Source organism: Schistocerca piceifrons, chromosome 3, assembly GCF_021461385.2.
Source record: "Schistocerca piceifrons isolate TAMUIC-IGC-003096 chromosome 3, iqSchPice1.1, whole genome shotgun sequence".
In the NCBI taxonomy this organism is placed as follows: Eukaryota; Metazoa; Arthropoda; class Insecta; order Orthoptera; family Acrididae; genus Schistocerca; species Schistocerca piceifrons.
Genome location: NC_060140.1, coordinates 394,705,032 through 394,730,168, shown reverse-complemented (window position 1 = coordinate 394,730,168; position 25,137 = coordinate 394,705,032). Strand labels below are relative to the sequence as shown.

The 25,137-nt window shown below is 44.3% G+C and overlaps 1 protein-coding gene across 1 annotated transcript in view; it reads left to right on the top strand.

Annotated features, from left to right (window-relative positions):
• Positions 1-25,137, top strand: part of LOC124789521 (facilitated trehalose transporter Tret1) — a 200,833-nt gene that overhangs the window by 6,023 nt on the left and 169,673 nt on the right. The gene's annotated exons all lie outside the window — the stretch shown is intronic.

Sequence of the window (25,137 nt, the reverse complement as noted above, 5' to 3'; positions counted from 1 at the left end):
ATCCCTGGCGTTTGTAAACACACACACACGGCTAACATGATTGCTACATACGAGGGTTCGAACTTAAATAGTGGCAACTATTTATTCACAACCCATACAAAAGAGATACATGTTTGCACCTGTTACTGTCCTTCGAAATAGTCACCAGCGTTGTGTAGAACCCGTTGCCAGCAATGTGGAAGGCGTAGTATACCGTTAGCAGAGCCTGTTCTGTTGGTGGTGCGAATGGAGTGGTCTATTGCCTGTCGAATCTCTGGAACAGTTCTGAAGCGAATGCCACCATCAGTGCACAATATTGATGTCCGTTTTTGGAGCATCTCCTGCGACCAGCTTTGCGGAAGATGCGGCGACCCTTTCTGCCCAACCCACCCACCATTTTTCAGGAAAAAGCGCGCGCTCATACAGCGCAAGCTGTGGCTGTTCTGTTCGGTCGACGGGCCTGGGAAGTATTGTACCATCCACCATACTCCCCGGACTTAAATCATTGTGATTTTGGTCAGAGAATTCCGAAGATGAAGGAACCACATCGTGGCATTCGCTTCAGAACTGTTCCTGAGATTCGACAGGCAGTAGACCGCTCCATTCGCACTATCAACAGAACAAGCTCTGCTAACGGTATACTACGCCTTCCACATCGCTGGCAACGGATTCTACACAACTATGGTGACTACTCTGAAGGACAGTAACAGGTGCAAACATGTAACTCCTTTGTATCGGTTGTGAATAAATAGTTGCCACTATTTAAGTTCCAACCCTCGTACATACAGGCAGAACGCCGCACTCGAATGGATTGCAGCGTTTCAGTTGAAAGTAAAGCAACTGTAGGGGCGCTTTAGAGATGTCTGTGGAACAGGAGAGTGAACGTCCGTCATGCCACGAAGGAGAGTCGCGACCAATTATGGGGTACGAATAAACACTTTACGCGCAGAACGCATGTCAACCAGGGAATTTGCTCGATGTGTGCACCAGAATCAAAGTGATGTAGTGCGGACATGGAATCGGTTCCAAGAGACAGGTGGTTTTGAAAACTCGCACCGCACAGGCTGTCCACATTCGACAGGTGCAAAGGATGATCGATATCTACGAATGTTGAGTCAATAGAACCGTGGGTTGAGTGCTCCAGAACTGGATTCGGTGTTTGAAGAGTCTACAGGACGTCATGTATCCCCATTCCCGAGGACGATGGTGAACATCACATTGTGCACAACACATTGGACTCCGTTAAAATGAACAAGAAATCGTATAGAATAGACGCTCCAGGGTTGGCCTCGCGCATTGTTTAAGGACGAAGTTAGGGTCTATTTGTATTCTGAAAAACTTGTCAGCGTGTTTGGAGATTACTCGATAACGTCTAACGCCTCAGTCATTGTTCCACACATGCAACAAGGTGGTGGCGGGGTGATGTTCTTGGTTGGCGTTACACGGGGTCATCACACATCTCTCGGGGTTGTTGAGGGTAGCACACTGATGTGCTGTACAGGGACAAGTTTCTGCAACCTATAGTGGGACCGTATGGCAAACATTGTGGTGAAAATGTCATCTTGGTGGACGATAACTCGCTTGCTCATTGTACTGTGCTCGTGGACACGTTGATTCAACGTGCTAGGGTCACCAGACGGGGTGGTATGCCTGTTCCCTGGACCTTCTCCGGACATGAACTCAATCGAACGTATGTATAATCGATTGACATAAGCTGTTTTCGGATTGCCACGTATTCTGTACGGCTTAGCAGAATCGAGACTGAAGAGTGGGAGCATTTGGATCAGGGATGGTTTGACTATCTCATCGATGGTGTGTCACGACGGATTCAAGCCTGCATCCTTGCAAGGGGACGTTTCACCACGTATTGACGTTGTTCAGGACTGCTGTGAAAAAACCCCCGTGGGAAACAGACGATTTTTCGTTACGCAGTGTTTTTACTCGTATTAGCCTTTTACTATTTGGCGATCTGGACACGTTGCAGATGGATATATATACACGCTCACAGTCAATTTACCTTTCTTGTGCCTTGAATTTCGAAATAAAGGGGTGATGCAAAACTTTTGTTGATGCCTGTAAGACAAGGAGAAATGTCTATCGGTATTTGTCAGAAATCGACAGCGTCAGGACCTCTGCCTATTGAGGCTGCGGTTTTATTGTTCCTCAACTCTGCTGTATTCCCCAACCGTTATATGAATGTAGAATCGATAGGTTCAAGATGAGCATACTCACCACCACACAGGATCATATAGGCACCACGCGATTAGGGTCTGAGAGGACAGACAAACTGCTCGCTCGGCCATGCAGGATCGTGCAACCATGTCAGGCACCTTGAGTCAAGAAATGGGCTTCTGTGCAGAAAAAAAACAAGAATCCACACAAACAGAGCTCTGACGTCTGCAACACCACTGATGTTAACAAGACGGAGATTGTTGAGGCGTCCCTTCACCAAGCAGTAGACGCTTGCCGACAGTGGCACCGCGCCCAAAGCCAACAATGGTCACAGGATCAGCACCGCTTCGAATTTCCAGACAAGTTCCCTGTGTGGAGGCCCGAGGCCCCGAGAAGAACACCACCTTCATCACTATGATAAGGACCAGATTCTGGCGTTCTTGTTCGCAAAGCCGGCAATTTGATCAGTAACAGTTACATTTCTAATGTGTTAAGATTGGTGGCTGTAGCTTACCTTAGAGGTCACAGTGACCTTATCTTCCAGCAACATAAAAAACCAACTTAATTAAGAACCGAACGTTTCCTGTGTTGACCTATCTCGATACAGAAGATGTTCGACTGCTACCCGCCCAGAACATTCACGAGGACCTTCACCCATTGAACTGGTCATGAGACACTGGCACGCCTCCACTCGCCAGCCACTAAGACTGAGAGCTGAAGCAGTAAGGAGTGATGTATATATACCGTCTAAGCTCAGTCTGACGCGACACCTAGTTGGGTTAGAGACACTGTTGACACTAAAGGTGCCAGCTCTGTGTACTAACTTTCACACATTGTACATCTCCAACTACATACAAATTTGATCATCTTTTCTTCCTACTATATACTCACCATAAGTAAAATCTCAAACCGAATAGCAAGAACACTACAAGCAGCGAAGTGTATAATTCAGCATACTCTGTAATTCCCAATGTCCAGTAGTCTGTACACAGTGGATCAAAGACTTTTATCGTCTTCTTATACTAAAATTGCCTAGTTCTCACTTTCTTTCTTCAAATAACGCGTTTCGGCAGGCTGTCGTCATCAGATCAAAAACTCAAAAAATCAATACATCGTATTACGTCATATACTATCTGAGGTACTATTTGGCGTAATTTTTGGTCTGATGATGGCAGTCGGCCGTCTAGTCGGTACAGTCATTTACAATCTAACGTAACACGATATATCGATTTGTTAACTTTTTGATCTGATGATGGCATTATGCTGAAACTGGTTATCCGTTTAAAGAAATAAAGTTCCATCTAAACAGACAATTTTTATGTAAGTGTATCAGGCTCACCGAACTCTACGATGAGTTCCTGTTTTCCATTATCATGATATCTTGTGCCTTTGATTTCCGGTTTAACTCTCACCAGAAGTGTGTTACACCTTTGGGGGGAAAAGAGGAAATTATTTTTTTAAAGTTTTCTATTCGAAAGAATCAACAGTTATACAACTGAAATGCAAATTGAATAAAACAACCCAGCTCGGCTCTCTTAATGGGATGATACTGACAGAAGACGAATGGTCGTCTGGTGTATTTCAAATAAGAGCTATGGCATAATTACTGTGTACTAAATATGCAGGTCGGCCTAAGCCTTTAGGGTCTCAATTACACAGACAGTAAAACTGAATATTATTTGAAAATGAATACTTTAGGCGATGAGAGGTCTTGACTGGGTAAGGTACGTGTTTCTAAAGTAATTTTATCTGACAGCAGCCGGCCGGTGTGGCCGTGCGCTTCTAGGCGCTTCAGTCTGGAACCGCGTGACCGCTACGGTCGCAGGTTCGAATCCTGCCTCGGGCATGGATGTGTGTGATGTCCTTAGGTTAGTTAGGTTTAAGTAGTTCTAAGTTCTAGGGGACTGATGACCACAGATGTTAAGTCCCATAGTGCTCAGAGCCATTTGAACCATTTATCTGACAGCAAACAGTACCAGCCAAATCGGCATTAGTAGTGGTACCTTCAAAAACAAGCAATCAGACGTGTTATTCTCCAACTTATTCCGCCGCCATTCATGACGAAATATATTTGGGCAAGCGACAGTGTTGCTATCAGCAGGTACCCTGATCATTTCGTCAAGCATTCAGTCTCCTGTAACGTTTCCATGGTGAATTTTATCACTGTCTCACGACTCTTTAAGGAAACGCTAAAGTTATTTAACGTACGGATTGCCCGGGAAACTGTCTACAAGTACAGAAAGAAATTCCAAACAGGTGTCATTCTAACTGGAACGAATTTATAGTCTTGGGAAGACACGTACGAGGAACTGGGTTGTTCCAGCCACGGATAACTGGCCAAGATTTTCGTAAACAATTACTTATTCATTATAATTTGAGGAGATATTACACCAAAAAGCACTCGACAATTTGCCAGTAAAATGCACGCTTCAAAGAAAGGAGGCCAACATGGAAAGCACTGATGTAGCAGTATTTAGTAACTCACTACCCAGTTCGGGGAGTGTCACTCAGTAGTTTCTGAGCACATGGCAAGTGGCCGAAAGGACATAGTGATCGACAGCGGAAACAGCACAGAAATCCGAAAGGACAAACCGAGAGGAATCCAAAACACGAAAGCCAAGAATGGTCAACAGTGTATGATCAAAACCGCAATAGGAAACAGAGAGATATAGCCATCAGCACGCGAGTGTGTGTGTGTGTGTGTGTGTGTGTGTGTGTGTGTGTGCGAATAGTGATGACGACGACCGGCAAGCTTGGCATACTTCAACAGAACTGAACGAGGAAAGTCTGTCCACTTTCTTCCCAGATTACGCCACCAGAGGGACTTGCCAGCTGACGCCAAGTCCACTCTGCCCGCAGTACGGCCTTGAAACCAAACACAACTTTAGACGCCCATCGCGGCCCAACGCTGTAAATTCATCTCGATATCACAGCGACGATACTAAACAGTAGTTGCATACCTACAGTAAAGAACGTTTGCAAGCAACTGGTGCAAATGATTTCGAAGCCAGTGTTCAGTTCTATAAACTGAATATGCAGTACAGTATCACAGTGATAAACTTCGTACAGTTTCTATTGTTGACGTGTAAGAGAACATTTCACTATTATGATGTTCTCAACAGCCACAATAACCGAATTTGTAGTGGTTAAAATCCAACGCCACTCTCTTCTCGTGCTGTCGCCGAATACTTTCTATTAATCTGTGGTCTCGGCTTGTTCAAAGTTAACTAAACGAACCGTGTTATACCACTGAACGGTGCATATTAACTGGAGTTCATTCGAATTCTGCTGCCACAGAGGTTGGAGGTTGTACTTCTTTCTACATAAAAATTCGTCGTCTCTGAACTGTTCCTCTACTGTACGTAGTACACGCTGCTCTAAAATGTGTTCATATCCTGTCCCATTTAGCGTTTTCTTAAATTAAATAATGGGATCATACTATAACCACGAAAAACACGCCCCTACAGTAACACCACCTCCTCCGTACTTCGCTGTCGGCAGGTGACGTTCTTCAGGCAATCTCCAAACGCATCTGACTATCACAGGACAAAGCGTGATCAATCACTCCTATAACTCGTTTCCAGCCGTCCACTGTCCAACGACGTAGCTCGTTGCTCCACTTCGAACGCCACATATCGTTGATCACAGAAACGTGTGGCTTATTAGAATCTGCTCGAGGACAGTTGTATCCCATTCTTTTTAACAACCTCCGCACTGTCATCGCGCTGGTTGGACTGTTGGTAGCACTTTGGAACTCATGAGTGATTCCTTTTGCTGATGTCATGCGATTTCTTTTTTACAACGAGTCTCCACAACGCTCGATGGTTTGTTCTCGTCAGTACACGAGATGCGCCTAGTATTGGTTTAGCTGTCGTTGTTCCTTCGATTTTGCACCCCACAATCACATCGCAACAATCGACTTCGGCAGCTTGGGAAGAGCTGAAATGTCTCTGGTTTGTTACTCAGATGACATCCAATGACTATTAAATAGTAGAAGCTACTGACCTCTTTCAGGCGACCAATTCTGCTGTTACTGCTTCTCTGATAACTACACAGTACTCCCCTACTTCTTTTTTACTGCCCTGACGTCTAGTGGTTCATTCCGTATTACATATTGGTGTCCGGATAATTCTGATTAAATAGCATATATGCTACATATTCCGAAGCTAAGGCTCTTCATCAGGTTCCCTTGACTAAATCGAGTTCAAAGCTAGTCCAGAGTAGTAGCAGTATTCTCGATTTATTTGACTGGTTTCTCACGTCACACGCAAGTTTTCTTACATGTTATTGCCATGGTGGCGTCCACTAGTGCGTCTACATCTGCATTTGTATCCACATCTATGAACAGACGCCAGCCGACGGTGTGTGGCCATGTTCCATTGTCGAATGTCATCTGCGAAGAATAATTATCGGTGAATCTCCTTATTAGCTTTAACTGTGTGTGTTGACGATGACGTCATGCGGTGTTGGATATATGAGGGTACTCGCGTCTAATTGGTGATACTAGTCAAATAAATCAAATAGCATGCGTCAGTGGCGATTCATCAGTACGTTAGTTCAGTATCAGTTTGAAGAAAGAACCTGTAATAGATACCAACTAGAAGCAAATTTACCTGGGGCCAGCCGGCCGAAGTGGCCGTGCGGTTAAAGGCGCTGCAGTCTGGAACCGCAAGACCGCTACGGTCGCAGGTTCGAATCCTGCCTCGGGCATGGATGTTTGTGATGTCCTTAGGTTAGTTAGGTTTAACTAGTTCTAAGTTCTAGGGGACTAATGACCTCAGCAGTTGAGTCCCATAGTGCTCAGAGCCATTTGAACCATTTGAACCTGGGGCCATCGGTATGAAATCTCATAATTATTTCCAACGCGAAACGAACGAGCTCTTTCCCCGCCCCCTCCCCTTCAGCTCAGGCTCCGAGTACGCTAATTCCACGTGTACATGGGCATGCATTTCAATCATTTTTGCATCCCAGTCTAACGAACTGTGTCGACATACATTATATGATACTAAATGCTGCCAATTATTATACCACTCAGTGTTAATAGCATTTTACTTGGTTCAAGTTTTAGCTGTCGATGCTGGCAGGTCCAGATTTAACACGTACTGTAAATTTATTTAATATTCGTCTGCCTTCCACTGTACAACGAATTTCGTCACTAATTCTGCTTCCGTCGATTATTATCCAGATAGTAAAATACAGAGAAAGATAGTAAACACGGCAGCATTTGATGTTACTCAAGCCACTGTGAACACGCTTGGTCTTCATTCTCAAACGGCTTAAAGTGGTCCAGAGACTGCTCTGGACTAGCCACTTCACTGAGATTTTTTGCATCGCACTGCTGAGCGGCAAATTAGATCCCAGTCCACTCCACAAATCGCCCGCGGCGTCTCTTATCAGTCAACACAATTGGCTTCATTATCATTCCTTGTCGGCTCTGACGGAGCAATTACCATCGCTTCTTCTGTCGGGCGCCGATAAGAGTCAAAGTTTTATCGTTTTTTTTTTGTTTTTTTTTTTTTATCAGGAGACTCTTGAGAAGTCACATTTGAAGGGCGGCGGCAGGTGTCAAAGTTCGTTACACATACAGCGTTTGTATTCAGGGGGAGAAATTGTTATACAGCTTCCCGTACCACAGCAGTTACCACTGAACACTATCAGTGAAAATTCGAAACTGCTGCCAGACTGGGGTTCGAACCTGGTAACTTTGCCTTTCGCAGTCAAATGCTCTATTGACTGAACTGTGAACCTTCCCTCATAGCTTTTCTTCCGCCAGTAGCTCATCTCTTGCCTTCGAAACTAGTTTAGCTGTCAATCCGCTACAAAAGTAAAAACTATTCTGAAAATAATCTCCCATCTGTGGCTAATCCATGTGTCCTTAGTATCCTTTCTTCCAGAAGTGCTAGTCCCGCAAGATACGCGAGAGAACTACTGTGAAATTTATAAGATAGGAGGTAAGTTACAGGCAGAAGTAAAGCTGTTATGGTGGACTCGTGAGTTGTTGGTGGATAGCTGAGTCGGTAGGTTTTAGTTCCCGCCCGACTCACTGTTTTGATCTGCCACGAAGTTTCATATCAGCGCAAACTCTGCTTCAGAGTGAAAATTTGTTCTTGAATTTCAGGCAACATGACATGGAGGAAAGAAATGTATGTCTGGAGAACAGGGGAGCGGAATGCAGACTTCAATGAATTCAATTAATTTTTCAGGTCTTTTATGCATAAAAGATCGTTCTCCGTTAAAACAGACAAATGACCCTCATAATCAATTGATTTCCTTTCTTCATCTTTATTGTCACAAGGAAAGGAAATCATTTCTTGCAATTTTTTATGCTACCGTGTCATTTGTACTATACAAATGCAAGGATTTGAATTGTTCCCTTCTGCTAAGCGATGATTTGAATGTACCATAGTAGCTGTACATTATCCGGGAGACTAATGGGATGCGGTTGAAATATAATAGAGAAAAATACACGTCAGCCCTTTCTGTTCTTGGAGCGGAGGTTTGTGTTTAACCTACCGCTGATGGATATGAAGCACCCCTTCATCTAGAGACTGCCTGTGGTGTGACTTTATTTGAAGTATCCCGCCCAACAACAGCATCAAATGAATTAGAGGAACCACGGTAAACCTGAGGAACTCCGGACGGGGTATCGAACTCGTGTTCAGTGCTCGCAACATTGCGGCACCTGGCTCGATGTTTTGCTCTTATTTCTATCGGTTTTCAACAGCGCGATGTAAATACATCTTTCTTTAAAGACTCAAGAGTATACGATATTTTCAGTCTGGAGTTGAACAAATGCAATCCGCTGTACTATTCTACTAGCTTATCCGCATGAGGGACTGGCATTGAAAGAGACAATCACCTACATCTGATGGAACATTCCACGATAACGGCGATGTATTGATCTACTATATAATAATGGCGTGTGACGAGGGCCTCCCGTCGGGTAGACCGCTCGCCTGGGCAAGTCTTTCGATTTAACACCACTTGGGCGACCTGCGCCTCGATGGGGATGAAATGATGATGATCAGGACAACACAACACCCAGTGCGCTTCAGAGCCTTGGAGCTCCATATCCGGTCCATCCCTTGGTGCAACGGATCCAGCAATCCCTCCATTCTTTTGCTGATGATGGCTCTCCTGTTAGCTTTATGTGGGTTCCAGGACATGTAGGAGTGCCTGGGATGAGGCTGCTGATGCTGCGGTCAAGGCTGCAGTCCTCCTGCCTCGGCCAGCCTCCCTTTGTGTCCCATCGTCTGACATTAGTGGGGTTGTTTGTAAGAGGTTTGTGTCATTATAGTGGGATACTTGCTCGTCACTTCAAGAAAATAAGCTCCGGGCCATAAAACCGTTCCCAACAGCTTGGACAACCTCCTCCCGACCATCCCAGTGAGAGGAGGTCCTTTTGGCCAGGTTGCGGATTGGGCATTGCCGGTTTAGCCACCGCTACCTGCTATCCGGTGACCCCGCCCCGCAGTGCCCTTGTGGTCATGCATTGACGGTGCGCCATGTTTTATTGTCGTGTCCCCGTTTTAATCAATCTCGTGTTGTCCTGTCACTGCCATCTACTTTACAGGAAATTTTAGCTGATGACGCTCGAGCAGCTGCTCGTGTTCTTCGTTTTATTACTTTGACGGACTTGTCCAAAGACATCTCTTTTAATTATTTTATCTGCGTCTTTGTAAGAACTTGCTGGTGTTCCTCCCCCCCCCCCCCCCCCACCCTTGCGTTTTACCAGATTATATGTGCACTTACATTTGTGACTGGGCGCTAATGACCTCAGTAGTTGAGCGCCCTAAACCCCACAAAAAACTATCATATGTGTGAAAATAGCAGCAAGATTCATGACACGTCACGAAATTAAAGATACGTGTCATTCATAATAATAACGCACGTCAACTACAGAAGCACCGTCACATTACTCATAAGCAACGGTATCGATTTAACAGCGAAATGTCACATTGGTTAAAGCAGAAGGTGTCAGTGGTTCAATCACTGTGCTCTTTCAGCATGGTTTCCGGTTGCTTCCCCAAACCATTTAATGCGAATGCCCAGATGGTTCCTCTAATAAGCGGCACAGATTTATTGCACTGTTCTGTCACATTAATATGACCACCCATCAATAACCTGAATGACCACTTTTTCTACCGCAGACCACTGCGAGACTTGCGGGAAGAGAGTCAGTGCTGTTCTGGAAAGTACCGACAGGTATGTGGACTCCAGCGCCGTGGCCAGGTGCGACAGATTTCTCCGTTGAGGAACCATGTTGCGAACAGCCCGATCGACATGGTACCACAATGAGGCGTAGCGCCGTATAACGATCCTGCCTTGGAGGCGGTTAAGTGGGAGATGTGTCTCAGAGCTGGAGAGTGACAGATGGTGACGCGAGACTGGACGCGCACGTAGTGTATGTGTCAGCCGATAGAGGACAATATTGGCTAGGGGGACTGTGATTTTAGTTTCGATTGTGCCCATTAGAGTGCACTAAAGTAATAGAATGTTTTTCATAAACTATTCTAGTATTTTCATAGAGTGTTATTATGTCTTTTTGTGTATGTAAAATGTTATAAATGTGTTGAGCAATATGAATGATGTGTGAGTGTGGTTTAAGGTTAATATGAAGATAATTTTTTAACGAGTTGTGTAGTAGGATTTAGTGTGAGAACATTTCGAAGAAGTATGGATATGGATAAAGGGGATTTTTGTAGAATAGGTTTGTAAAGTAAGTTTATGGTAAAGGGAAAGTTAATTCAGGTGTAAATAACAATAGTACATAACTTTATGCATAAGCAAAACTTCAGCACACTAGATAATTACGTCGGTAAAAAGTGCAATTGTTAGGTTTACTATTTTGCGATTGGTTATTGATGAAAATGGCGGACTGACGCGGGAGAATGTTGTTTTGCTATTGGCTGTTGAGTAAACTGACCAATGGTAAAGCAATATTCTTCGCGCGCCTTTCTCTGCTGGAAAAGAAGACAGAGTATTCTAGAGAAGGGTCGGAGCCTAGCCATGAAACAGTTCGGACGTGGGTAGTAGTAGTTCCGACGGAAACGATAAGTTGCCCGATCTAGCAGTGTTTCATACATCAAAAGTGTTGTAAAGTGACGGCATAATTATTCTGATGTGTGTGAAGAAATTTCGGAATTTTTGAGTGAATTTTGTGACGAGAAAAGACATATATTCCCCGTGGCGTATTGAGCAGGTCGGTGGCTAAAAAACTGTGACTGCATTTGGTACCGACAGACTAAATATTTGGCGAGTATCATCAATCAAAAACAATCAGTATTTTTGTAGCTATTAAGTTTTCGGGAAATGCAACACCATAAACTTGCTAACGTGAGTGAAAGGGATTATGAGTGCTGTGTTAAGATTAGCACGGGCTTGGCAGTGATACTTGTTCACCTAAGTTTCAGAATATATTAATTGAGGACAAAATTTCCAGCCTTTCATTTGTGTGAAAACTTTCTCCCGAAACGTAGATTAGTGACTTAAATTGCAGCCTCGTTTACGTCGAGGTACAGTAGGTTTCACTCGGCTTTCCTGCTGATGATCTGCTGAGACAATGTTCACAGGTAGGTGCAGGTCCGTCGTAAAGGAACAGAAAGAGCCGTGCCACCGCACGGGATTGTGTTTAAATCTTGGAAATTTGGTTCCCAGAGGCGTACGGCAAACTCATCATGGTACTTATCGAACCACGCAAGTATACTGCGAGTTGTGTGACACATTACATTGTCCTGCTGAAAATGACATCGTTCCGAGGATGAAGAAACTGCATGTAGGGATGGATATGGTGCACAAAGATAGATGCGTACTTCTGTTGATCCATTCTGCCTTTCGCGATGACGGTATCACCCAGGGAATGCCAAGAAGAGATTCCCAAGACCATAATGCCCCTCCCTCCCACACTGGACTCGCATTTGGGAGGACGACGGTTCAATCCCGCGTATGGCTTAATTTAGGTTTTCCGTGATTTCACTAAATCACTCCAGGCAAATGCTGGGATGGTTCCTTTGAAAGGCCACAGCCGACGTCCTTTCCTAATCCGATGAGAACGATGACCTCGCTGTTGGGTCTCTTCCCCCAAACAATCCAATCCAATCCCCTCCCTCCAGCATGGACCCATCTGATGATTGTTACGGGGTCCTTCCCCGTCCTTCCCTAATCCGATGAGAACAATGACCTCGCTGTTTGGTCTCTTCCCCCAAACAATCCAATCCAATCCCCTCTCTCCAGCATGAATCCTTCTGCCGATTGTTATGGGGTACTTCCCCATCCTTGCCTAATCCGATGAGAACGATAACCTCGCTGTTGGGTCTCTTCCCCCAAACAATCCAATCCAATCCCCTCCCTCCAGCATGGACCCTTCTGACGATTGTTATGGGGTCCTTCCCCATCCTTCCCTAATCTGATGAGAACGATGACCTCGCTGTTTGGTCTCTTCCCCCAAAAAATCCAATCCAGTCCCCTCCCTCCATCATGGACCCTTCTGACGATTGTTATGGGGTCCTTCCCCGTCCTTCCCTAATCCAATGATAACGATGACCTCGCTGTTTGGTCTCTTCCCCCAAACAATCCAATCCAATCCCCTCTCTCCAGCGTGGACCCTTCTGACGATTGTTACGGGGTGTTTGTTTTCAGTCCGATGGAGTATAAAACGTGCTTCACCTGAAAACGTCAAATGCCGCCAATCGGTGGACGTCCAGTTGCAGTATCGTCGTCGGTGAACAGTAGTCATAATGGGTGCACGAAACAGGCGTCCGCTGCGAAGGTCCATACGCAGCAACGTTCACTGAACGGTCGTTGAGGATACATTGTTGCTAGCCTTGGTCAGTTGTTGAACAGTTGCACGTCTATTCGGCGGTACACATTACATTTCCGCAGGGGGCGATTCTAGAAGTCGGTCAAGGGCTGGCGGGATGGGGGTGGGGGTGGAGGGGGGGGGTGAATGGAATATGGCTTATCATAAGGAGAGTTGGGCTCCTCCACCGACAAATTGGTAAAATTTGATGTTGCCTAAAATAGTTTTTGGTAACTGTTTTGGAGTCCAGGGTAAACACGTGTCTACAGAATGTGTGTGCCCGGGAAAATAATACGATTTGATCCACATGTGCGGCGATTTCGAAGTTTTTGTCTGGGGTCAGCAATTTAAGTGTTGGTAGGCATACCAGGCATATTTAGATTTACAAAATTGTTAAGTCTTTCGTGGCCACTTGTTGACAAACTGGCTATTGGCTCCTGTGTCGGGTTCCTAGGCCGACGTTCACCTAATGATTTTATTGACGTTTCGCCAGCACGGGTGGCTGGCATTGCAAAAGCTTTACCCTCTGATCACCACTAGCAATGGAGGGTGAAGCTTTGATAATTCCAGCCACTCGTGCTAGCGAAACGTCAGTAAAATCATTAGATGAACGTCGGCCGAAGAACTCGAGACAGAAGACAATAGGCAGTTTGTCATATTTAGATTGTGGTACTCGTACATTAATATACATCCAATGGATATTAATAAATAATAAGACGCCCATTTTAAGTTAAATGATATTTATTGGTTGAGATAGTAAGCTATTTGCCGCTCTTATTCTTTTGTTAAAATGTATTTGAAATACATTTCAGCCTATATCGCTATATAAAAAAATGAGTGAATCTGTTGAAGTAATATATTCGCTGATTTATGAAGTCATTTTATCCAGTGTAGGCCACAGTTCTCTCCGCACTGGTTTCGTTTAGCGCCTTGTTGCTATGAACGGTATGCTTTAACCATAGTTGGATGCGAACAGTTTACAAACTTAGCCGTTTTGGAAATGCTTCCACCGGATAAATCGCTCTGTTTCGGCATTACGTGATTTTCCGTGCTCCCCTGACTCCCTCCATATACCCTCCTCTGCTAGTGCTCCCACCTTCCGTCTGTGAGTGGATATCGCAGTTATCGTACCTTGACATCGAACATAGCCGGTGGTCACATTAATGTGACTGGAATGTGTATACTAACCCTTATGTCGATGGATCACTGAGCTCTAATTTACTTTCCTTTGAATCAGGAAGGTACCACCAAATGTGTCTCTTCACTGTGGGGGGAGGGGGACTGAAGAACAGACCAATATTTGAATAAGAATTCATTATTTTCACGAAACTAAGTGTTAGTCTCTCTAAAATTCCAATGGACAGATGTTTGATACATCTACGAGAGATATATATGGACGAAAGTTTCTAGAATTGTCTCCGTCGGTCAAGTCATGCGGTTTCAAGAAGGAGCCTTTCTGTGATGCAGAACGAGTTTTCCTGCACTATTTCATTCTAAATTTCTTTGGCACTGTCACACAGACTAGAAAATATCGTGCAGAAATGCATAACTAATCTCTGAGCATTCTATATCTCTTTTGCTATATATGTATATGTTTTTTTACTCCAGCTTCCTAGTGGTCCCAGATTGACGACTAACAGTCGGTCCGCTTTAGTCAGTTGTTGCCTAGCTGGAAGTAACAGAAGATGTATATGCTGGAGTAGCAGTTGAGACTACCGATAATACTATCAGCGAGTCATGTTGGTTTTAGTTATATGGACATTAGACCGTGGCCTAAGGCGTGTTTGCGTGACTAGAGTTTCGTCTCTAATGGTGAAGACATCCTCAGAGGCACTTTAAAGGCCTTTATAGGCTTCACCATTATAGACGAAACGTTAAGCACAGAAATATACCATAGACCACAGCGTAATGCCCATATAACTGAAATCATCACGAATTTTAATACCGGCCGTGAAAGCCTGCTTTGTGTTACTGTCAGCTGTTGTTTAGCAGTAGGACTCACTAAAACGTATCCTTCATTTCTGCATCAATTAGTGCTTGTACAGGTGAATTATACTTCTGGGTTTGCGAACCCGAGAAACACCCGTAATTGATATCGAACTTAGACGCCCAAAAGCAAACGTACTCCGCGTAATTTGTTAACGATGTTTGACTCACGCGTACCGTCATATGTTGTAACGTTGATTATTGTCAACAGTCGCTGCGGATTGGGATGAGAAGAGATTCATTTCCCAAGATAACACCCCTCATCAGATTGAAATAATATGTCACCAAACTAATACCATTATTTTCTTTTTTAAAGAAAAAAAGAAGTAACCTCTGTCACTACCTGAATGATGAATTTTGTGGTGGAGAATGTTTTCGTTACATCTTACGAATACTTTAAGTTGATGACAGACTATGCTTTTGAAATACACTCCTGGAAATGGAAAAAAGAACACATTGACACCGGTGTGTCAGACCCACCATACTTGCTCCGGACACTGCGAGAGGGCTGTACAAGCAATGATCACACGCACGGCACAGCGGACACACCAGGAACCGCGGTGTTGGCCGTCGAATGGCGCTAGCTGCGCAGCATTTGTGCACCGCCGCCGTCAGTGTCAGCCAGTTTGCCGTGGCATACGGAGCTCCATCGCAGTCTTTAACACTGGTAGCATGCCGCGACAGCGTGGACGTGAACCGTATGTGCAGTTGACGGACTTTGAGCGAGGGCGTATAGTGGGCATGCGGGAGGCCGGGTGGACGTACCGCCGAATTGCTCAACACGTGGGGCGTGAGGTCTCCACAGTACATCGATGTTGTCGCCAGTGGTCGGCGGAAGGTGCACGTGCCCGTCGACCTGGGACCGGACCGCAGCGACGCACGGATGCACGCCAAGACCGTAGGATCCTACGCATTGCCGTAGGGGACCGCACCGCCACTTCCCAGCAAATTAGGGACACTGTTGCTCCTGGGGTATCGGCGAGGACCATTCGCAACCGTCTCCATGAAGCTGGGCTACGGTCCCGCACACCGTTAGGCCGTCTTCCGCTCACGCCCCAACATCGTGCAGCCCGCCTCCAGTGGTGTCGCGACAGGCGTGAATGGAGGGACGAATGGAGACGTGTCGTCTTCAGCGATGAGAGTCGCTTCTGCCTTGGTGCCAATGATGGTCGTATGCGTGTTTGGCGCCGTGCATGTGAGCGCCACAATCAGGACTGCATACGACCGAGGCACACAGGGCCAACACCCGGCATCATGGTGTGGGGTGCGATCTCCTACACTGGCCGTACACCACTGGTGATCGTCGAGGGGACACTGAATAGTGCACGGTACATCCAAACCGTCATCGAACCCATCGTTCTACCATTCCTAGACCGGCAAGGGAACTTGCTGTTCCAACAGGACAATGCACGTCCGCATGTATCCCGTGCCACCCAACGTGCTCTAGAAGGTGTAAGTCAACTACCCTGGCCAGCAAGATCTCCGGATCTGTCCCCCATTGAGCATGTTTGGGACTGGATGAAGCGTCGTCTCACGCGGTCTGCACGTCCAGCACGAACGCTGGTCCAACTGAGGCGCCAGGTGGAAATGGCATGGCAAGCCGTTCCACAGGACTACATCCAGCATCTCTACGATCGTCTCCATGGGAGAATAGCAGCCTGCATTGCTGCGAAAGGTGGATATACACTGTACTAGTGCCGACATTGTGCATGCTCTGTTGCCTGTGTCTATGTGCCTGTGGTTCTGTCAGTGTGATCATGTGATGTATCTGACCCCAGGAATGTGTCAATAAAGTTTCCCCTTCCTGGGACAATGAATTCACGGTGTTCTTATTTCAATTTCCAGGAGTGTATTTTAACAGCTGCATGTCAACGGAGAAACCAGGATAACAAATCCGTGTCTGCTATTATGTTTTGTCTTACATGACTCTTTGATACCGTTATTTAAACACAGTTAATCATCTGTACAGTAGATTCAGGGTAAAGGGCATACCGTCTGTCATGACACTTCACGAGGATTTTCTGATTACAGTTTTATCGTGGAAAAAATTACATGAAGAGAAACAGTGTCACAATGGCAAAATTATCTGGTCTTGAACGGCCATCAACTGTCGTCTTATCTGCAGGCTTGCTTTTCCATCCGACACCGGTTTTAAAGTTGAAACGCAAAATTAAATGTGTGTGGCAGGTCTCCTCATCGACAAGTTAAAGTCTGTATGTAACACGTAATTACGAAATTCGATCCAGTTTTGTGTATCTGTACAGGTTTGTGCATTATACACACTGACAACGGAACGGCTCGTGGAACAAGCTAGCACTTACCAGGAATGGTAAGTGTTTCAAAACCGTCAAGGGCTGCTGATATAATAATTATTTATTTACTACCAATTTCCATCTTCTGGGCTTCTTCAGGTACCATAAAAACTTACTTACTGTGATGCAAAAAAAAAAAAAAAAAAGAAAAAAAAGCTGTCTTGTGTCACTGCATGAAGCAACGCAAAATGACTCTTGTTTTATGTGAGATCACAGTAAGAATATCTCCATGATACCTGAAGATAACCAGAAGCTCAAAATTGTTATTAATAAAATTTTATCAGCAGATTTTAGAGATTTTGAAATACGATTTATTTAAAATACTTAAGAACTGTGATACATTACCTTCACTAAATACAAGAAGTGTGCTCGTTTCACATCATAAAGTCATGTCTTTTCGCGCTAATTGACGTAACCGTCTGCTAATGAGCACAAATGCTTATCCGGACACTTTTGGTTACGTGCCGTACGTATCACGACGTTCACGGTCACTACCTCCTTGTCTGCATTTCTCTGTTACGCAAGCCGAAATCACGAATGCCGAAAGCTGTGACACTGGACGGGTTCGCTCCAGAAGTTTCTGGGAGGTACGTAAGCACCAAGGCTGTTAATAAAGAGGGCTGTGGGGGGGGGGGGGGGAGGGGGGGAATAGTGATAACGGGACAGTATGCACAATTTACGAGTAATGGCTTGCTTCGACTTCTAGACGAGTTGGAGTTTCCATGCTTCTGCAAAATATTTCGACAATTAATCATCTATTTCAGGCGCTTCAGATAATGGTCTTACAAGTGGTGCCTAGATAACTTTCAGCTGGACCCTGAGGTAAAGACAGTTCGGGTACAAACTCAAAAATGTGTCACCAACGCCGAGAAAACGATAATTTATCAGGGGTTGTCCGTCCAACGGGATTATTTGTCCGAATATCTAAGCTATGTCATTATGCTCCATTCGATGTTAACCATCGACGCAAGCAGAGGGCCTTACATGTTAAACGTGTATATTTGTCTGTGGCATCGTAGATCCCAAACTAAAGGTTCGATTTAAATGCAGATTTTTTTTATTTGAAATCAGGTTTAATCGAGATGGTTCTTAGCTACGTTCCTTGAAGGTCTGTTCGGCCGTTTAAGTTTCTTCAGCGAAATTAAATAAAAATACTCTCTTGATATATGCTTTGTAATATGTAAAAGGCACATCAAGCTACATAGTACCTGACTGTAGAGCTCAGAAACATGTAAATAAAAGTTCGTGAGTACATATTTTTATCTTTTACGGTTGACTAACAACTATAATTGTTTTCTTTTGAAGTCGGCTGTTTTTAGTACCTACAAAGTAGGAAGAGGGTGACTGTGACTCAAATGAAATAGGTAAACATATTCTCACGGAGACCTTTTTGTAGTTCTTTTTGAGGTCTAAAATTCAGTACTAAATCAAATGATATTTCCGTAGTAGTTTAGGCTGCCTATTGCAAGAGAGTGCAATGACAGCTCACTTTCTTCCGACTTGATTTACGGTTATCACCACTGTTTATTGGTTATGTTACCCAATTTAGCTAAATATATACTAAAACAGTCAATGAATATATGTGTGGTTTTAAAAAAGAATCGCATAAATCACGCAAGTCATAAAGACCTCGCGTCTCAGTTTCATTTTTCGTCCCGGAAAGTACAGGATGATTCAGAAATAACTGTACACGCTTCGTGGGTGTAATGTATGCATCAAAATAATATTAAAACGTTAAATAATGTTTTGTCCGAAATTATTTTATTTCAGAGTTATGCAACAGAGTAGAGATCACAAGCGCAACACAAACAACACAGAATTGATTCTTCTCAAAAAGCAACTACACGAAGGGACCCGAAATTCAACTCACCTACATATTGTACATTTACTCCAGGATATGTTGAAAATGATGTCCATGTAGACGAAGACAGTGACATGTTCCACGTCTTAGCGCTCTAGAAATATTGCAGGCTCCGTTCATCTCATTCCGCATGGCGGGCTGCGTCGAATCCAAGTAACCAAAGGAGTTTCTTGCCAGGATCAACGGATCAGTGTAGAGGGATGTACAAAGCAACATCAGTCGATATGCAGGTGAACACGACAAGCCGAAAGCCTCACTGGCCCATCATGTAATGCCTACCACAAATGACATTATGAATCATATCTCGGAAATAAAGCAGTTTCAGACAAAACTTCCTTTAACATATTGCTCTTATTTTGATCCATACATTATACTCACGAAGCATGTACAGTTACTTTTGAATCACCCTGTATTTTTGTGATTTGTGGTGATAGAGTGTCGATCGTACTGTATCTACTACTAAAATATAAAGTTCAAAAAGTATGAAATAAAACTCATAGTAAAATTTTAAAAAGTACAAAAAAACCTCCAGAAAGTAAAAAAAAATAAAAGTAGCAATATCTTGATCCAAGCGTCGTCACGTCGGGAGACCGCTAACTAAATAAAATAAAAACGGAATATATCTAAAAATGATAAAGTATGAAATTTAAATACAAGTAGCCTACCTAGGCAACGTACATAGTAATCAAAATCGTTGAGTATAAGTCTTAATTAATTTACTCCAAAAAATTTGCGGTATAGACACAAACTTCAACGACGCCTACCCTCACACGCGACTTCGCCTTCGGATCGCCACACTTGGGTCACGTCCCGCGCACCGCCCACCGAGCGACATGCGCTCGCGGTTTAATGATGCGTGAGTCAGTGAGCTATCGTCAGACCACAGTAGGACACATGCCTCGTACGATAGATTAATACATGAAACTAAGTGCGCACGTAATTGTGTAAAAAAAATATGATATAAAATAAACACGTAGCTGTTCTTCAACAACGTTAGGCTAACTAAAGACGAATTGGTATTCATAATTTATATAGTAAGTAATTATAACTTCACTAGCTGTTTTGAGGTGTGGACGCGGGACACGCAGCTGGAAGAGATTACGCCAAACAGAAGAGGCTTATACCCTGCAATAATGAAAGAATGCTGTTCTAATTTACTTAGCGGTCCCCCCGACGCGACGACGCTTGGATCAAAATGTTAATACTTATATTAAAATGTCAATACATACATTTTTTTTTTGCTTGTTAGATGTTATTGTGTCGAGCTTTTCTTTAATTTTTGATTCAAGTTTTATATATCGTCGTCGTGGAGTTCCAAATGAAACAGGAACCTTGTACAGCGAACCAGCACACCAAACATCCGCCTTTAGCAAGCAATGTCCTTAAGATGGGACCTCGTGGTCAGATTCGGAGTATCCGCTTGCCGCTAAAGGAAAAAAAAAGGAACATTTACGTTCCGTCATAGCCGACGACGCAAAAGGTCATATTGAATATGGGGAAGGAAATGGGTCGTGTACTTCCCAAAGGAACCACCCTGAAATTCGCCTGAAGCGATTTAGGGAAACCATGGAAAACCTAAATCAAACTGGGAGGATGGAGGATTTCAGTCGCCATCCTCGGTTGTCACTAGTTCCTTCCCAAATCTTTTCGGTCCGAGTAACGCTAAGCCACACAATTTTAAGGTTTACAACGCATCACATGATCAGCTAAGTGTGAAACTATGTTTTATGTTCGAAAATTTCGCGTACTGCAGCATAAAAACCGGAATTTCTTTCTTAAGAGCTTACCAACACGTCGGCATATTGACGATTAGGGACGGATGTATAGATCAGTCCTCTATAGGAGTTTAGTACTCCACTTCGACATCTGCCTATTTTGAATCAACCACTGGAGACATAAATGGTGTTATCGTGATTTTGGTCAGGTTCTTTCCGAATAGAAAGGAAAAAGAACAGGCTAAAATAAATATTAGTTGTTGGCACACGCAGAGTGCTGTAAAGACTCTTATAGTTGCTACTAGATTTTCTGCCAAGATAGTTGTACAAACGAGATATTTGTTGCTAATAGAGAAGCAAATACGAAGCAAATACGAATGGTACACAAAATAATTTGTTCGAAAAAAGGAGAGGGGTAATGGCAAACTGAAGCCTTCAATGAGATTGTGTGACGCTGGAAGATTGCTTATATGGTACAACATTGGCTGTGAGACAAAGAGAAAGAAGTTGAAGCTGCGATCAACACGCACCTCTCATTTTCCAGAAATGTTCATTCTAGTGCACTCGCTGCTACACGGCAGGTGTTTGACATCCATGTGGTTATAACTAACTTAGATGGTCACATGCGGTGTGATTCTAGTATGTTTCCGTAACTGAGTTTGGCTTCAGTAATGATAGGGATTTGGAAGCATTACAGCTCACAGTTCTAATTTTTAAGCTATTTTCGACAATATCGACGTATACAGTTGTACACTCCTGGAAATTGAAATAAGAACACCGTGAATTCATTGTCCCAGGAAGGGGAAACTTTATTGACACATTCCTGGGGTCAGATACATCACATGATCACACTGACAGAACCACAGGCACATAGACACAGGCAACAGAGCATGCACAATGTCGGCACTAGTACAGTGTATATCCACCTTTCGCAGCAATGCAGGCTGCTATTCTCCCATGGAGACGATTGTAGAGATGCTGGATGTAGTCCTGTGGAACGGCGTGCCATGCCATTTCCACCTGGCGCCTCAGTTGGACCAGCGTTCGTGCTGGACGTGCAGACCGCGTGAGACGACGCTTCATCCAGTCCCAAACATGCTCAATGGGGGACAGATCCGGAGATCTTGCTGGCCAGGGTAGTTGACTTACACCTTCTAGAGCACGTTGGGTGGCACGGGATACATGCGGACGTGCATTGTCCTGTTGGAACAGCAAGTTCCCTTGCCGGTCTAGGAATGGTAGAACGATGGGTTCGATGACGGTTTGGATGTACCGTGCGCTATTCAGTGTCCCCTCGACGATCACCAGTGGTGTACGGCCAGTGTAGGAGATCGCTCCCCACACCATGATGCCGGGTGTTGGCCCTGTGTGCCTCGGTCGTATGTAGTCCTGATTGTGGCGCTCATCTGCACGGCGCCAAACACGCATACGACCATCATTGGCACCAAGGCAGAAGCGACTCTCATCGCTGAAGACGACACATCTCCATTCGTCCCTCCATTCACGCCTGTCGCGACACCACTGGAGGCGGGCTGCACGATGTTGGGGCGTGAGCGGAATACGGCCTAACGGTGTGCGGGACCGTAGCCCAGCTTCATGGAGACGGTTGCGAATGGTCCTCGCCGATACCCCAGGAGCAATAGTGTCCCTAATTTGCTGGGAAGTGGCGGTGCGGTCCCCTACGGCACTGCGTAGGATCCTACGGTCTTGGCGTGCATCCGTGCGTCGCTGCGGTCCGGTCCCAGGTCGACGGGCACGTGCACCTTCCGCCGACCACTGGCGACAACATCGATGTACTGTGGAGACCTCACGCCCCACGTGTTGAGCAATTCGGCGGTACGTCCACCCGGCCTCCCGCATGCCCACTATACGCCCTCGCTCAAAGTCCGTCAACTGCACATACGGTTCACGTCCACGCTGTCGCGGCATGCTACCAGTGTTAAAGACTGCGATGGAGCTCCGTATGCCACTTCAAACTGGCTGACACTGACGACGGTGGTGCACAAATGCTGCGCGGCTAGCGCCATTCGACGGCCAACACCGCGGTTCCTGGTGTGTCCGCTGTGCCGTGCGTGTGATCATTGCTTGTACAGCCCTCTCGCAGTGTCCGGAGCAAGTATGGTGGGTCTGACACACCGGTGTCAATGTGTTCTTTTTTCCATTTCCAGGAGTGTATATATACGTTTACGTAGAAATAACGAACTAATGCCAGTAACTTTCAGAGTGTGACACACTACAGATACAATGTCAAGCTGTTTCCCTATTCGTGAAACAGTGAAGCAGAAATCAGGCGGAAACAGCGAAGCGATTATGAAATAAAAGAGGCTCACGATGGAATCTATATCGTTGAGAACGCCAGATCTTACCGATATTGCTAGTGAAGTGTTTGTGGCGAATTTGTGAATAAACATTCAGGGTACTGTCCACGAATATATATTCTTATCATGCTGACAAATTACTTTCCTAATAACCAATAGTAACACTGTGCCAGAATACGTCTGGTCTGCAAGGCCTAATAGCTCAAATGTCGGGATAAAGTGTGTCGTCGAGATCGAGTGTCTAAAGGAGACTATACATAGCTGCAATACATCCCAATAATCGAACAAGTTAGCTGTAGTAGCTGTATTAAAATCAGATAATGGACATAAGTTTAATTATCAAAATACTGTGCTCCAACTCTATAATTGGGTAGTTCAGGAAAAATCGTTCAGATTAGAAGCAGCTTATTAATATGGTCACTACATCAACCCACTTAACTGCTTCACAAAGTGTCTAAAATGGGTCACGTGACTACAATTAAGGCAAAGACAGACATATGAAATGACCACACCATTTCAGCTCAACAATTGAATGTATATCCGAGACTGAAATTCCCCAAAGAAATAGCAAATTGTATCTCGATAACACTCCCAAAACTGTCAGTACAAACTACCGAGATGTTCTCTGAGTCCATTGATTACTCTCGTGAAATTTCACACTGCTGGTGAAATTTCCAAATCATGAGAGATACGTACTCGACACGTTGCTTAGCTAATATCACGTCCTCCCGTTACAACTTTCATAAACAGGGTGATAATTTTGTTTTAAATTTGGGGTTTTAAAGTCCTCGATCTGCAAAACGATATATGTTTATATTTTCTATTTATCCAAACATGTTTCGACACCTTTGTGTCTTCTGTTGGTTTCGATCTACTTCTGAAATTGCATTAATTGTGAACGTGGATTTGTATAATCAGCTTGCGTTTATATCTTTTTACCTCATATTTTCCGTTCCTGCTGTGCATCTTTGGTGTGTTTCCTTTTTGTATGGTTACTAAATACACTGTTGCTCACACCCGTTACCCTTCACACTCACCTGGTGTACCACAATTCCACTCACAGAAAGAGATTTGTGAGAAAACTTATGTCACCATACTCATCGAGATGCGTTATGGTGTTGTTCATTATTGTTTTGTGACTTTCCCCAATTAAAGCCACAGTAAAAGTCATTTATAAATAAAATACCGAAATATAATTGGGACAGCCCACTTCTGGGATATAATGTGCACCTTCAAGTTGTGTTGCTTGAATTACGGTAACCAGCTCTGTTCAGAACTAGCCTACACAAGTTAATTAACTAAAAATGTGGAAGAGTCGTAATTATGGTACGTTCGTCATACAGTGTTATCTTATCCTATACACTGGAATCTCGTTACGTGGTGTTGTGCTAGGTGGTTTGCATGGATCATTCTAGGTGAAAAACAAATTGGTCTAATAAGTACTTTTCCGCCTTCGTGACTATCTAAATAATTGCACATTGCTGGAATGCAGCTCAGCTGCTAGCACTGCTCGGTGACTCACAACTGCCATGTTGTTTATCACTGTAGCACTTAGTCCATTTTAGTTTCGCAGTGATTCAGGTAACTATTTTATTTTTTTCTCTTTTATTGTTGTTTCATCCCCATCGCTTCAAATGGGGAGGGAATACGTTGTTCGCAACACAAATTTTCAGATATTAACCCAAAAAATATACATTTAAAAACTTGTGGAGGGTTTAAGAATTACTTCAAAATGTGATTTTTTATTGGACACGCGTATAAAAGTAGCTTTCAACCTTTTGCGAGTTTTTAAATAAAAAATTATGGAAAACCAAATTGAAGAGATGCCCCAGATGGGGAAGGTTTTGAGAACAAGCTGTGTAGAGTCCTAGACAACTGAAGAACCTTCACTCGAAAAGGATATTTATGAGACAGAAGTTTAAGGGTTCCGTGCGGTCGGTTAGTTGTAAATGTGGAAACGAGGAAACAGCAATGAAATAGTGGACTGGGGTGTGGG